The sequence below is a fragment of the Temnothorax americanus genome, unplaced genomic scaffold (assembly GCF_048541705.1).
Source record: "Temnothorax americanus isolate GAGA-0224 unplaced genomic scaffold, ASM4854170v1 Scaffold20, whole genome shotgun sequence".
Taxonomy (NCBI): Eukaryota; Metazoa; Arthropoda; class Insecta; order Hymenoptera; family Formicidae; genus Temnothorax; species Temnothorax americanus.
In genome coordinates, this window is record NW_027509339.1 from 2,610,577 (window position 1) to 2,623,092 (window position 12,516).

Sequence of the window (12,516 nt, forward strand, 5' to 3'; positions counted from 1 at the left end):
TCTATTTAAGATAAAAATATTCTTCTTTCAATACTAAATATGATTGGCCCTATTTCGATCCTAATAGTATTGTATCTAGAATTTTTTTCCGAGAATGTAAATTCAAAATCTTCCAAGAGAGAGAGAGAGAGAGAGAGAGAGAGAGAGAGAAGAGAAAAATAATATAAATATATAAAATATTTTATTTAATATCATAATTGTCGATTTTTAGTAGGTTATAAATGCTATATGATCTGTTGTCAACAATTTGGCTTTTCTGCACTTACATCATTATATAGAAATAAGCGGAATAGCTAGGATAAAAATATTCTACAGACTGATATACAAGAAGTGATTATTCTATGGAATTCGACGTGTCACAGGAAAGAAAAGTCCGCTGGTTTGTCGTGGATATCGCGCCCCGACGAGCGCGTCCGGCAGAATAAAATCACGTGAAATTCCGAGGTCAGATTTCGATTTAATGAAGGTGTGTAACGTGGCATGAAATTATTTCTGAGCGAAAATTGTTAATCGAATCAACCCGCTGACACGGACGGCGGGCCCGCGAACGTTTTTTCAATTTCGAAATTAGCCCTTACATGGCGGATGAGTTTTAAATGACGAATGAGACTTACTTCGAAATATGACTTGCCACGTGTTTCTTTGCTGTTTAATTAAGCGTTATTATTACAATATTGCTTTGGGAATAATAATTTAAATGTGAGAGGCTTTAGGTTTATGATGCGTTATCCCTTATGATGTTTAATAATTTCTGGCAAAGCGCAACTTTTGCTGCGTAAAATAATGGATAGGACGCGTCCTGCGAGATTGTTGATAATAGAGTGATTTATTGCTCGCATTCATTCGTATTTATGATGTTTACTTCAAGTTCGCGCATGTAATTAATCCTGGCGAACATAAATCAAGAAGTTTGCATAGTCGGACGTCCACGAGACGGTCGTTCAACGGTCGTTGACAGTTGAGGGGGCTCTAAACCAGATGTTCACAGATACGTGTGTTTAAGATACTTGAGAAGTTTATTCAGCAAAAATGTGTCAAGAGCAAAGCGTGATAAGAACATCGGATATCTTTGAAAATTTCTTAAGCTATATATGATTCGAATGTCATGTCATAACGATGATGGAAAGTAGAGGAAAACGACAAATTTATTTTAGGATCTGATAAAACTGTCGAAAAATAAAATAATACAAGTAATACAATAAACGATATTTGCGGCGATAATAAAATTTACGCGATTGCTGCATAATATTCGTTACTACAATGCACCAGACATTTATAAAACCGACATTACGGACCAAATGTATTTAATTTACGCAAACGTTCAAACGGTCGCATGTTTGACCGCGGCAATTGTTCGTGGAGACTGAATGTTTAATTAACGCCGAATCGAAGATCGACGAACACCGCGGGCTCTTAATTTTCGTTTTCCCAGGATGAAATGGAGATTTCGAATTATCTTAACTGGAAATTGTACACGTGAATACCGTTCGCGCTCTCTCTCTCTCTCTCTCTCTCTCTCTCTCTCTCTCTCTCTCTCTCTCTCTCTCTCTCTCTCTCTCTCTCTCTCTCTCTCGCGGAGTATCTTAAAAGTTTATCCCTCCAGGCTTACTGAGTCTCTTTGAGGAAAATTCTAATAAAACTGCGGGAATAATGTTGGCTTAGCGCATCTTCGAGATCTTCGGGTTAATAATACATTGTCCTTTGTCGTGGTTGCCGCGGGCGTATGAACTTTGAAAACGCGCTTTCCGCACCATATTATGAAATGAACATAAACATATCCAAGATATTCGAAAGTTTTGACAAATCAAAAGAATAAGCGATGGAGAAAAATTATTCAAGAATATTATGTCTTATTTATTTATTTTTTTATTATTGTTACTTTAATTATTATTATTATATTTATTGAATAAACTTTATTATTTGATATCTTTTTTTTTAATGTGATAAATAGATCACTTATATATATAAGAATTTTAATTTTTGTATTTTCTATTAAATCAGGAATTTTTATGGACGGCATTGTGTATATAAATGTATATGTCTAAATGTAGTAAAAATGTGAAAATTTATTGCAGGAGGACTTGCTACGTTTGGCGGTTTTAATAATGTAAAACATAATTAAATTCATGTTTTCATGGAAACCGCATTTCGGTCCTAATGTCGCGAATATGTAAATGTTATTGCGCGTGATATTAGGTCGAGGGACATCTTATAACGGGATGAAATTTCGCGATATTGTATCACATTTTGCCATCCCTAGATATGCATACTGAATAATCGTTGCCTATACTCACTGCTAGTTATAAAATGCTGCAAAAAAGCATATATTTATAATTGCAGGATTACTTTCAATATGTGTATATGCACGTAGAATTTGAAATCCAATTTTACCTAAAGAAAGATTAAATACTTTTATATATTTTTTGGTTGTGCATTTAATATAAACTTTTTATCTCTTGTAACAACTTTTAGATATTTCAGAATAAAATTATAGTTTCTTTAATCTAGAATGCTTTGAGCGAGAAGAAATTAGAAACTTTTTATAAATATCAAAGGAATGATAATTTGTGTAAACTTTTGGCAAATCAAAATCCTTAGACTTAATAAGACTTTAACTTTCACTTAATTGTAAGAATGGAATTTAGAAGGATAAAACGGATTTTCTCTCTAAAAGTTTTAACATAGTTAACGTATTTAATGATGTACACACGCACTTTTTCAATTGAACTGCATATTAGACTCGAGATGTAATTATATACTGAAACGATTATTTGCTCCATTGTAACACACGATCGAGTATATACTATATCGAAGATCATTTGTTATATTCTGACTAATCGCCGGCATGCGTTATACGTATCGATTATATGCATCAAATGGTTCGTACAGGAGCTTGAATTATGATAGTACAGACTTTCATAATTTTCAATTTACGTAGCCACGTTGCACTTGCAATTAGCTATAAAATAGATTATTCCAATAAATTATGAAATAAAATAGAAATGAAAACTGTTGAAAATGGGCAATTCTGAAAATTTTGTGGTTAATTTTATTGCCCGTGATAAAATGTGACTTATAATTAGAGTTGAATGATAATTATGCATGTACAACGAATCTCTCGCAGGCAGATGCTACAGCATGAGGATTAAGGCGAGAGAGAGAAGTGATTAACTGTCTCGACTTTATACATTTTCCGCGTCCCATGGCAGAGGTAACAAGGTTTATAAATGTTTTACGTTCGCTTCTCATCTCCAGCATATTATTTCGCAGCTGGTGCCATTCCCCGCGCGCGCGCGACACGAAGTTTACGTAAGTACGATATTATTCTAATATTTAGAAGAAAGTTTTGCACAATACAGAGATGTCGCGAAATTTCTATCGTCCCGAAGCCGTCCCAACCTATTTCTACGGTCGTGAATAAATATCGGAAAGCTGACTTCTTTATTGCGCGCTTTTCTCGCGTTAGAAAGCTTTTGCGAAAATTCACTGCGCCGCGTTCTTTGCTATGAAATATTTCATTAACACTACATGGCCCATGTTTTTGCGCGCGCACGCTTTTCTTTTTCTTCTTCTTTTTTGCGTACTTAAAAAGTTTATTGTGCGATAAGTTCGATATATGTAAAGTACTCTATATAACTTTTTAAGAATAAAATATAATATGAATACTATACAATTAAAATATAATATGAATGTTACAATTAAATCTTAAAATACTGCTGGAAATTATTATACCATAGTCGAAGCATAGGGGAGAGTTCTGTTACCAATTTTTTTATTAATCAATCAATCAGTGACGCTTGCAGTGTCTTCGTCGGATCTTTCGATCTTGCAACTTCCATCCCAAAACTTTTCTCTTTTTCTTAAATAAAAGATCACGTGAGAAACTTTGAAGATACCCGGGTCATTGTTTGCTATATCGACTTTTCGTCAAAGGGGTTTTGCGGGATATAATCGGGTTAAGTCCCGGGAGGGGGAAGGGGGGAATAACTTGATAACGACGAACTGGTTTCGTATCTCCGTCGATCTGACGGTAGTGCGGCTTTCATTATCGCCGTTAATCGACTCATTCTCGACTCGTTGCCCATTCATCACAGTTGGCTTAGCGTCGTTCTTTGTCGACGTGCGCTTATCACGAATTATCGGCGAATTATATTATACTATTAACATTCTGCAATACTGGCAGATCGACGCAGAGATTGTCGGTATCGCTGTTTATACCGATGAGCAATTCATTTCGAGGATAAATAGCGGCGATCATTTTCATTGGTCTGTATTTAGGTGCCTATCACGCATACGTATAGTCATCGAAATAAATTTAATGGTAGAAATTGATGAAATGCGCAAATTGATTGTGTGCCTATAGTTCTCCCCTGGGTCTTTATTACGACTAATTAATTTGCGCTAACAATACGCGTATCCATAATTTTCCCTGCACTTACCATAATGAAAGGAGATAATGAAACTTGTGATTATGAAGGATTAACCCAGAAAAGTTGAATTTTGCAAAGTTTCTACGTACACTTTACGATAATTGTGTTAGACAGGAAATATTATGCAAAAGGATATCGCGTTACCTCAAACATTTCAGATCTTTCTATTAAATTGAAATTAATCTTTTAAATTAATTAAATCACGTGTTTTACATGTTAAAATCTATCGCTTGATAATGGAAACTGATTCGAGATTGACGGGATCGAGATCTCCTCGAATCAAGCGCTTCTTTGTAGTGCTTTCGAGCATCGGCGAGTGTGTGTGCTTACGCATTTAACCATGGTACAGCTGACAGGCTATATGACTATTTGTTTATGTGCACTATCCACGTCCCATGCACTCGTTCGTGTTCCATCAGCGCGAAATGATTCTCATTTCCCACGAGCTGAACGCTGATACGCATACGAGTTAATAGAATATTGATTTTATCGTAACACAATCAAGCCGTCCTATCTACAGCGGCTCGATGCGTCGAGCGATATTCGTTTATGACAAGTCTAATCCCGTACTAACACACGAGCATTAATAATTATGAGGAAACGACGTTACATCAGCCGGGTGCATATTTTACAGCTTTTTTCACTCCAGCGATTTGAATTACATGAGTGTTTTATAATTACCGCGAGATGTCGTGAAATCTGGCGCGTATAAAGTTAGAGAGGAAAAATAAATCCGTTCGGGGGTAAAAACATCGGAAACGGCTGTGTTATTAAAACAAGTTGAATGTAACTTAATGCAACACGAGCCCTTTTCTCTTTTATCGGATCTCGCTTTTATTGAAAATCCAAAGTGCTACTTTCGCGGCAAAAGACATTCTGCACATTTCAGGAGCTTAAATCCTTTCCTTCCTTTCTCTTATTTTTCTCTCTCTCTCTCTCTCTCTCTCTTTCTCTCTCTGTCGCAATTATCATTGTTATCTGCTGTGTAAATGTCACATCATAACAAACCTTGTTAGCTTATATCCCGTGTATTAATTTCTCCGATTCCCCTATCCAGGAGCACACACATATCCTATTATATTCCTGGAATAACCGTCTTGCGGAGAAGAGTTAGGTATTTTACGCGCGCGCGCGCGCGAAATTACTGAAATGTGGCTATTTTTGGACGACCTAATCATAATTGTTTGTTAATCTCATTTTATTCTATTTTTCTTTTAAATGAATGATGTAGCTCTTACGCTGAGAGTGTGATTTTAGCAACAAAAATCGCTAACTAATTTTATAACTAATAGGGAGTGCAATCATCTGCTATTTAAATGTGTAAAACATCTGCAATTGGTTCGATATCGAATCGTTTTTGTTAGAGAAATGGAAAGTAGATTAAGATTTTCAAATGAAATTCATGAATGTAATTTACATTTATGCATATAAAATATTTTTGAGAAACCCTGGGAAAGCAAGATTAATTTTAAAGCCACGGTGACGTCAATTTTTTAATAACGAACATTTTTATTTGTTCAGCATAAATTTGCAATGGAAAGCAAATAGCACAAAATGGCAAAATGGCGTCACCCTTTGTCTAACATAGATTTTTTGTATATGATATAAACAAATCAAATCTTTTTTTAACAACTTTGACAATTCTGTAATTCCAGCAAATTTTAATTTAGTTTGGAATAATATTCTTTAAAGATTCATTAAAAATAAAAACGCATTTTCTGTCATATGAGTAAAATATACATGTGTAAAACATATTTTCTATCGCTTCACGTCTACGTTGCTGATACAAATGAATGTTTATGACGGGTAAGAACGAAGAACGTGCTCAATGTGTACGGTATTGTTGGTAGTTTCGCGTTATGACGTGGGCGAAGAGAAATGCGGAGAGAGTTGTTTCGCGCACGAAACGGAATACTAGCGTGTGAAAAACGTTCTCGGCATACCCCTCGTTTCGTGAAACAGCGCCCTTAATTTCTCTTGAGGTGAATCTTTTGTCGCACATGAATGGAAGCGGTGTAATGATGTCTCGATGATCGCGAGATATTTCGGAATTATCGCGCAGCTTTATCGATTGCGTTTAAAAATTTTGTTTATTATATTTATAATAATAATCGTAAGATTAGATATTATCTGAATTTGCGTTTTATTTAATTAACGTTCTCCTTTTCCAAAAATTTCCGATGTGTGAAAAAGATTTGAATGAGGCATCTGAATATTTTTATCTCAACATTAAATTAGAAAATGAAATCATATATATATATATATATATATATATATATATATATATATATATTTGTGTTTATCACAAATAAATAAAAGTAAACTCATAAGTGAGCGCACTGCTAACATGAGGGTTTATTAGCAAAATACATTACGAGGTGCCTCTCCTACTGTACAACTCCGCATATTTTACCCAAGATTACGCCCTGATGCGCTAACTTGGTTGAAATAAAGCGTACTTTAGTGAGAAAGTTTTACACGTACTAAGATGTTCCGCTTGGAAGGGATTTAACCTTTAAATGATGGAACGAGATCGTCTAGATAGAATTAATTATAAGATTTCAGGAATATTTGATAATGACTTCTGTGTTTGATGATTTAACGAACACCATAAAAATTAGAAACATTTTCCATACAAAATTGGTTTTTTTTTTAACAGACTTTTTTGCAGTATTTGTAAATTTTATTTTGCGCAAAGACTTAAATTTGAGAATAATAATATATTTTATCGTAATAATATAACGATATGTAATTTAGTAATTTCTATCACCTATATGTATATGCTATGTAATTCATTAATTGCTCGAAAATTAAATTGTATAGAGAGCATTAATTCACTCGTTTATCATTATTATTTATGCTGTCAATTTCTTCAGCTTATACATTTAATTGCCGCGTTTATACAAGCATCAGCTTATATCGACTTATTCCACCCCTTTGGTTACAATCCTCTATTTTGCTTCTTCTCATGCACCCTTTTCACTTGCTTCTGCTTAATACCCATCAGCTACTCCTCTCACGCGTTCGCTCGAGAATCGATTCTCCAATTCTTCGGCCACACGAGAGTAGAATTCTTTTCACCGTAGAAAAGTTAAACTTTGCTTAACTTAACTCAATACCCTGGTCATGCTCGTTTTATTCCGGAAGTGAAGACGTAGTAAGTTGGTCGGTTAAACCCCCTCCCCCTCTCGAAACTGCACCGAAGGGATCCCACCGTCCATTTTTACGAGCGTCTCGCATCCGGCTACGCAAGAAGGGCAGAAGAAAGTCGCGTTATGATCCCCGTGATGGATTACGCTCTTTTGCCTTGAACTTTCTTCGTGGCACGAGCGAACTTATCAGCTAGTGTGTTAGCGCTTTTTTACATCGACAGAAAAGCTGCTTCTGGTATACCGCATTTCTCGAATTTACAATGTCACGGAATTAGACAGATACATCGTGCCCCTGCTTGAAAATCCGAGAATATAGCTCAGCCCATCGATGTAGCGATTAACATTTTTACTTTGAAGTTATTTCTGAGCGTTAGAAATACTATATTTCTACATCTTCTTTATATTTAACATTAAATACAATTATGTGTGTTTTTCGATTATTTTTTAATATTATTTCTTAAGTTTATACAAATTTATGCAATTTTGCAGAAAATTTTCACAATACTGATGATCATTCTTTGTTCTTTCACCCCAGAGAAACAAAAATTTTTACACCCAGTTAATGAGAATTCAACGATGAAACGCGACCACTGCGCCTTTCCCACGTGTCGCCGTGTCGAAAGTGGTCGAGAAGATAAACGGCCGAGTAGTTCGTAACATTTTCAACAACACGGCATGAAAAGGAATACTCACCGTTTAATTAACGTTGAAACAGTGGCCGCGAAAATTGTATTTTTCACGTCGCGTTAAATAAAATCCAAAGGTTCGCATCGATACAATTTTGAAAATACTATCTGAAGTACTTTATTTCTGCAGGATTAATTAGAAGACGGTGGAAGATTATTTCCGTTTGTCTATATAGTGTTTCATTATGCCGGCAAAGATAGCCGAAGTTATCGAATGAAACTAACGCTGGTGCAATATAAATCCTAAAAGCGACGTGATAACGATAACAGATGGAGAACGCAACCCGTTTTTCGATAGCACCGTTTTGCAACAGAAGCACGTTAAAAAGAGAATGCGCAGAAGAAAACTGAATAAAAATTGCGGACGAATCGCGATATGTTCGCGCGGATAGATGCTTTTGTGCGAGAGGAGTAGAGAGACGTAAACGCAATAAAATATAAATATTCATCGTTAACGAAACCAGGGGGTGCGTTCCGGGCGACAAAAGAGATCCTCGTCGAAGCTATAGTTGAAATTCGTTATTCTCTCTAACGTCGCGCGGTCGGGGAATGCAGAAGTAGAAATTCATAATTTACATTTGACGTCAACGTGTCGACGAGGAAAAGGGAGAAATTATTCTCCGACGAGAGTGTTACAAAAGCAGAAATTCTCTGCCGTAATGATCGTCTCGAATGGCATATCGAACCACACATCCCGGTGACGAAATATACTGTAAAGCCGACGTTGATCGATGCAATTGGGTGTATCGGAAAAATGAATTCGCAGCTTTTGCACACCGGTCCGCATTTACTCCGTACAACGGCGGCGCATTCGACTCTAATACAGACCGGATTATGGCGCTTACACGCCGCGGTGCAACGAGGCGCAAAACTGCGTCGACAAGAGCGCAAAACTATCCCGCTGTTGTCGCGCGAGAAGACGTATCCAGAGAAGTATCGAGCCGGCAATACTATAGCGGCTTTGTCGTACTTATGCAATGGTGTATCGCGAAATTCGAACTGAGCGAATGCGGATCTTTTTTTATCGCGCTCTCCCTGTGTTCCCAATCGTATCTTTCTTTAATCTCCTGCGCGAGCCTTAATGCAACGATTTCCATTTTCTTTATACAAAGTAAGTCATTCGATTTATCGGCTTGCAACAACTTCTACAATTTTTGCTATAAACGAAATGTTTCTCACAGACATTTTATGAATTTGGAGATGCATTTATATTAATATTGTTTAGAGTATATGTCACTTTTGAAATTATATCAAAGCATATTAAATGCATGTCCAAGTCATGAAAATTATTAAAATTATTTCAGGAAAATTAGATGATTTCTTTTACATGTATACAATAAATTCTTTTTTACTTTACTATAACAAGTCGACAAAAAATGTAGTAAAAAGATTTTAAAAATACGCAAGTTAAAGTTTATAAACTATTTTTTTAGATTTGCATTTTTTTATTTCTTCATTTATATACAATATATATATAGCAGTTAGAATATTCAGACATCTCACTGTGCCCGGCTGCGGGGGACGAGCGCACTCCATGATTTGAGAAGCGCAATTACGTTATTATGGTAGGATATAAAGTGAGTCTATATAAGCAAAAAAGAGAGCAGTAACGTTTCCCTTGCGAGCGCTCACCACGGATTCTATGGTCGTCAAAGGAACGAGAGGACGTTTCTTTTTATCTTGCCTCCATGGCGATAGGGCCGTTTCGGAAATTCTTGGGCGGATGAGGCTTTTCTTGCAATATTTTTTTCGCGAGATAATGGTGATGAGAAAGACGTGATCAGAAAGTCTTCATTCGGTTTTGTGAAAATTCCTCACTTATGACATCTAAATAACTTGTTTTCAAAAACGCTTAAGTTATTTTTTTCGATATCTTTATGAGTTTTTCGTCTCTTTCTACGTTTTATTTCTTTTATAGAGTAAAAGATATATTTACATATACCATTTATATTTCATTAAAAAGTGATTGACATCTCTTTCAAAATAATTTTAGGAATATTAAAATTGAAATTATATATCCCTCTCAACTATTTTAAGCATATTAAAATTTAAAATCTTGTAATTAAATATTCTATCAAAAAATCTACTTGAAATAAAATATAAATTGAAGTTTTATTCTTAGTTAACGTACTTAGAAGTCGATATTGACAAATAATTTTATTCCGGAAGCATATAAATAATTAGGAAATTGTTATTTTGTCTGTCGAGAAGGAGTCAACTTTAAATTGGATGGAAGAATGAGATATTTTCCATTTGAGCAATTTTAACTGAAAAAAGAAGAACGAGGCCAACGGGCCTCAGATTGAGTAATTTTAGACGATGCCGATGTGGAGAAATAACACTCAACGCTTACGGATATACACAGGATCGATATGTTCGCAGGCGTGTAATTGGTTTTGCATCTTGCAAATAGCGCGTCCTTATCGCAGTATACAAAGCGCTACAAACTACGGCGACGTTGCAATATTCAGAAGCTACTGGCACCCAAGGGAGAAATAGTCCAATGCTAAACAACGAGAAGTTACGGTACTGTCCGACCATGATTCTCGCGTTTACTTTTTAATATTCGTCGTCCACGATGAATAATTCTCACGCGAACGTTGTTATTGTCCCGTAGTGACACTTAGACTTACGCACAAAACATGGTGATCGGTGCAAGAAGACTTTTCACTACCATTTTAGAAAAGTAATGGATGATCTTGATCTTAACCAGAAATAAAGCTGCTTGAATACTGACGCATACTTTTTTTATTTAGAACTTGTTTTAAAATTGTTTTATTATCAATAAAATAATATATATGTATATGAAATATCTTTCGCCTTAATTTTTTATACGACACATATATAATTCTAAATTAAAATGAAATTTTAGTAAACATTTTCTTTGTTAAATGAATTTTTAAGTAAATTGATTTATGCTAAAATCGTATCCGGAAATTTTTATACAACTTTCTAATATACTAGTCATCCAATTAAAATTATCTACGAACACGTTCGCGCAGGAAGATCTTAAATATAATATACTAATTGAATTCTCTTTAACTTCCGGTCTAATTTAATTCAGTGTTGCGTATGTTAACACGTGTGCGCGTGCTGTTTATCCAAGTCACGATTTTAATAAAACGCGATGGGTGTTTAGAACGGATGCACATGCAAATACAAGCTAATATTATCGGAATACTTTGTAAGGCAGATAATCGTTAGTAATTACCAGCTGCATAAACAGCATTACAGAGATTTTGCTTTACACGAGGGAAGTAAGCCAGTTTTATATTCCATTGGATAATTTATGACGCAAACGGACAAAAAAAGAAATGCTGCTTGCTGCAGGCAGTATATAGTTGCTAATTGTGTGTGTTACTGAGTGAAATTTATTTTGTCGCGAGAATATATAACTGCGTGGGAATATAACCAGCACATTATAAAGAGTTATCTCTCTCGGAGATGTGTTTTAATCAATATCACATATTTGTATAATTACACCCGATGTCGAAATAATACAGGAATTTAAAAGCATCGTCCGAAAGGAAATATTAAGTGGGAATTGTCTGTTAGGTTGCGACTAATTAAATTTTCTCCTCCAATGTATTTTTTTTGCCTCGATATTCTCGAAATATTTCGTTATTTCACGAGCATTGACAAATTCTTGATGAATGCTTAATGTGTTCTTCTCTTATTTCAACTGAATACTTGATATGCCCGTTTTTTTTATCCTAACGGATATGTACACGAAAGAAAAATCAAGGGATATTGGATGGTATATAATTAATCACGTCCGATTGCCTTTTCTTTGCGCCGTTCTTTTTCTTTATCGGAAGATAAATAATCTAACGATGAGTAGAGTTTATTTAAGATTAGCGAAGAAACAAGATTTTGCTTCAATTTTCGAGATTTAATTTGCCGATCCTTAATGTTTAGTCATTCATCAAACAGTCATTAACGATCGACTTTAGATTGAAGTAAGTGCCATTTTTCTTTATATACATTATCTGTATCTTTGGATTATATGTTGTGAAAGAACGTGTACTAAGTGTAAAGCATCTTAATATTACCACATTTTATGTTCGTCTTAAAGCCCCTCGTGCTCGCGCCGTGATTCTTCTGCATGAGAGAAGCCTTGAAAAGTTTAATTTTCTAGTATGGATATATATAAGAGTGCTTCGCCAAAGAAGGGAAAAAGAAATTAAACGACTTCTCGAACTCTATGAAGTGTTCCAGGAAATTAATGTTACATTTAATTTTCTGATA

At 35.1% G+C, this 12,516-nt stretch overlaps 2 protein-coding genes across 6 annotated transcripts in view; one reads left to right on the forward strand and one right to left on the reverse strand.

Annotated features, from left to right (window-relative positions):
• LOC143897495 (midasin) overlaps positions 1–12,516 on the forward strand; it is a 108,549-nt gene that overhangs the window by 38,097 nt on the left and 57,936 nt on the right. The window lies entirely within an intron of this gene.
• The window catches only part of LOC143897499 (uncharacterized), an 82,201-nt gene that overhangs the window by 25,408 nt on the left and 44,277 nt on the right, over positions 1–12,516 (reverse strand). The window lies entirely within an intron of this gene.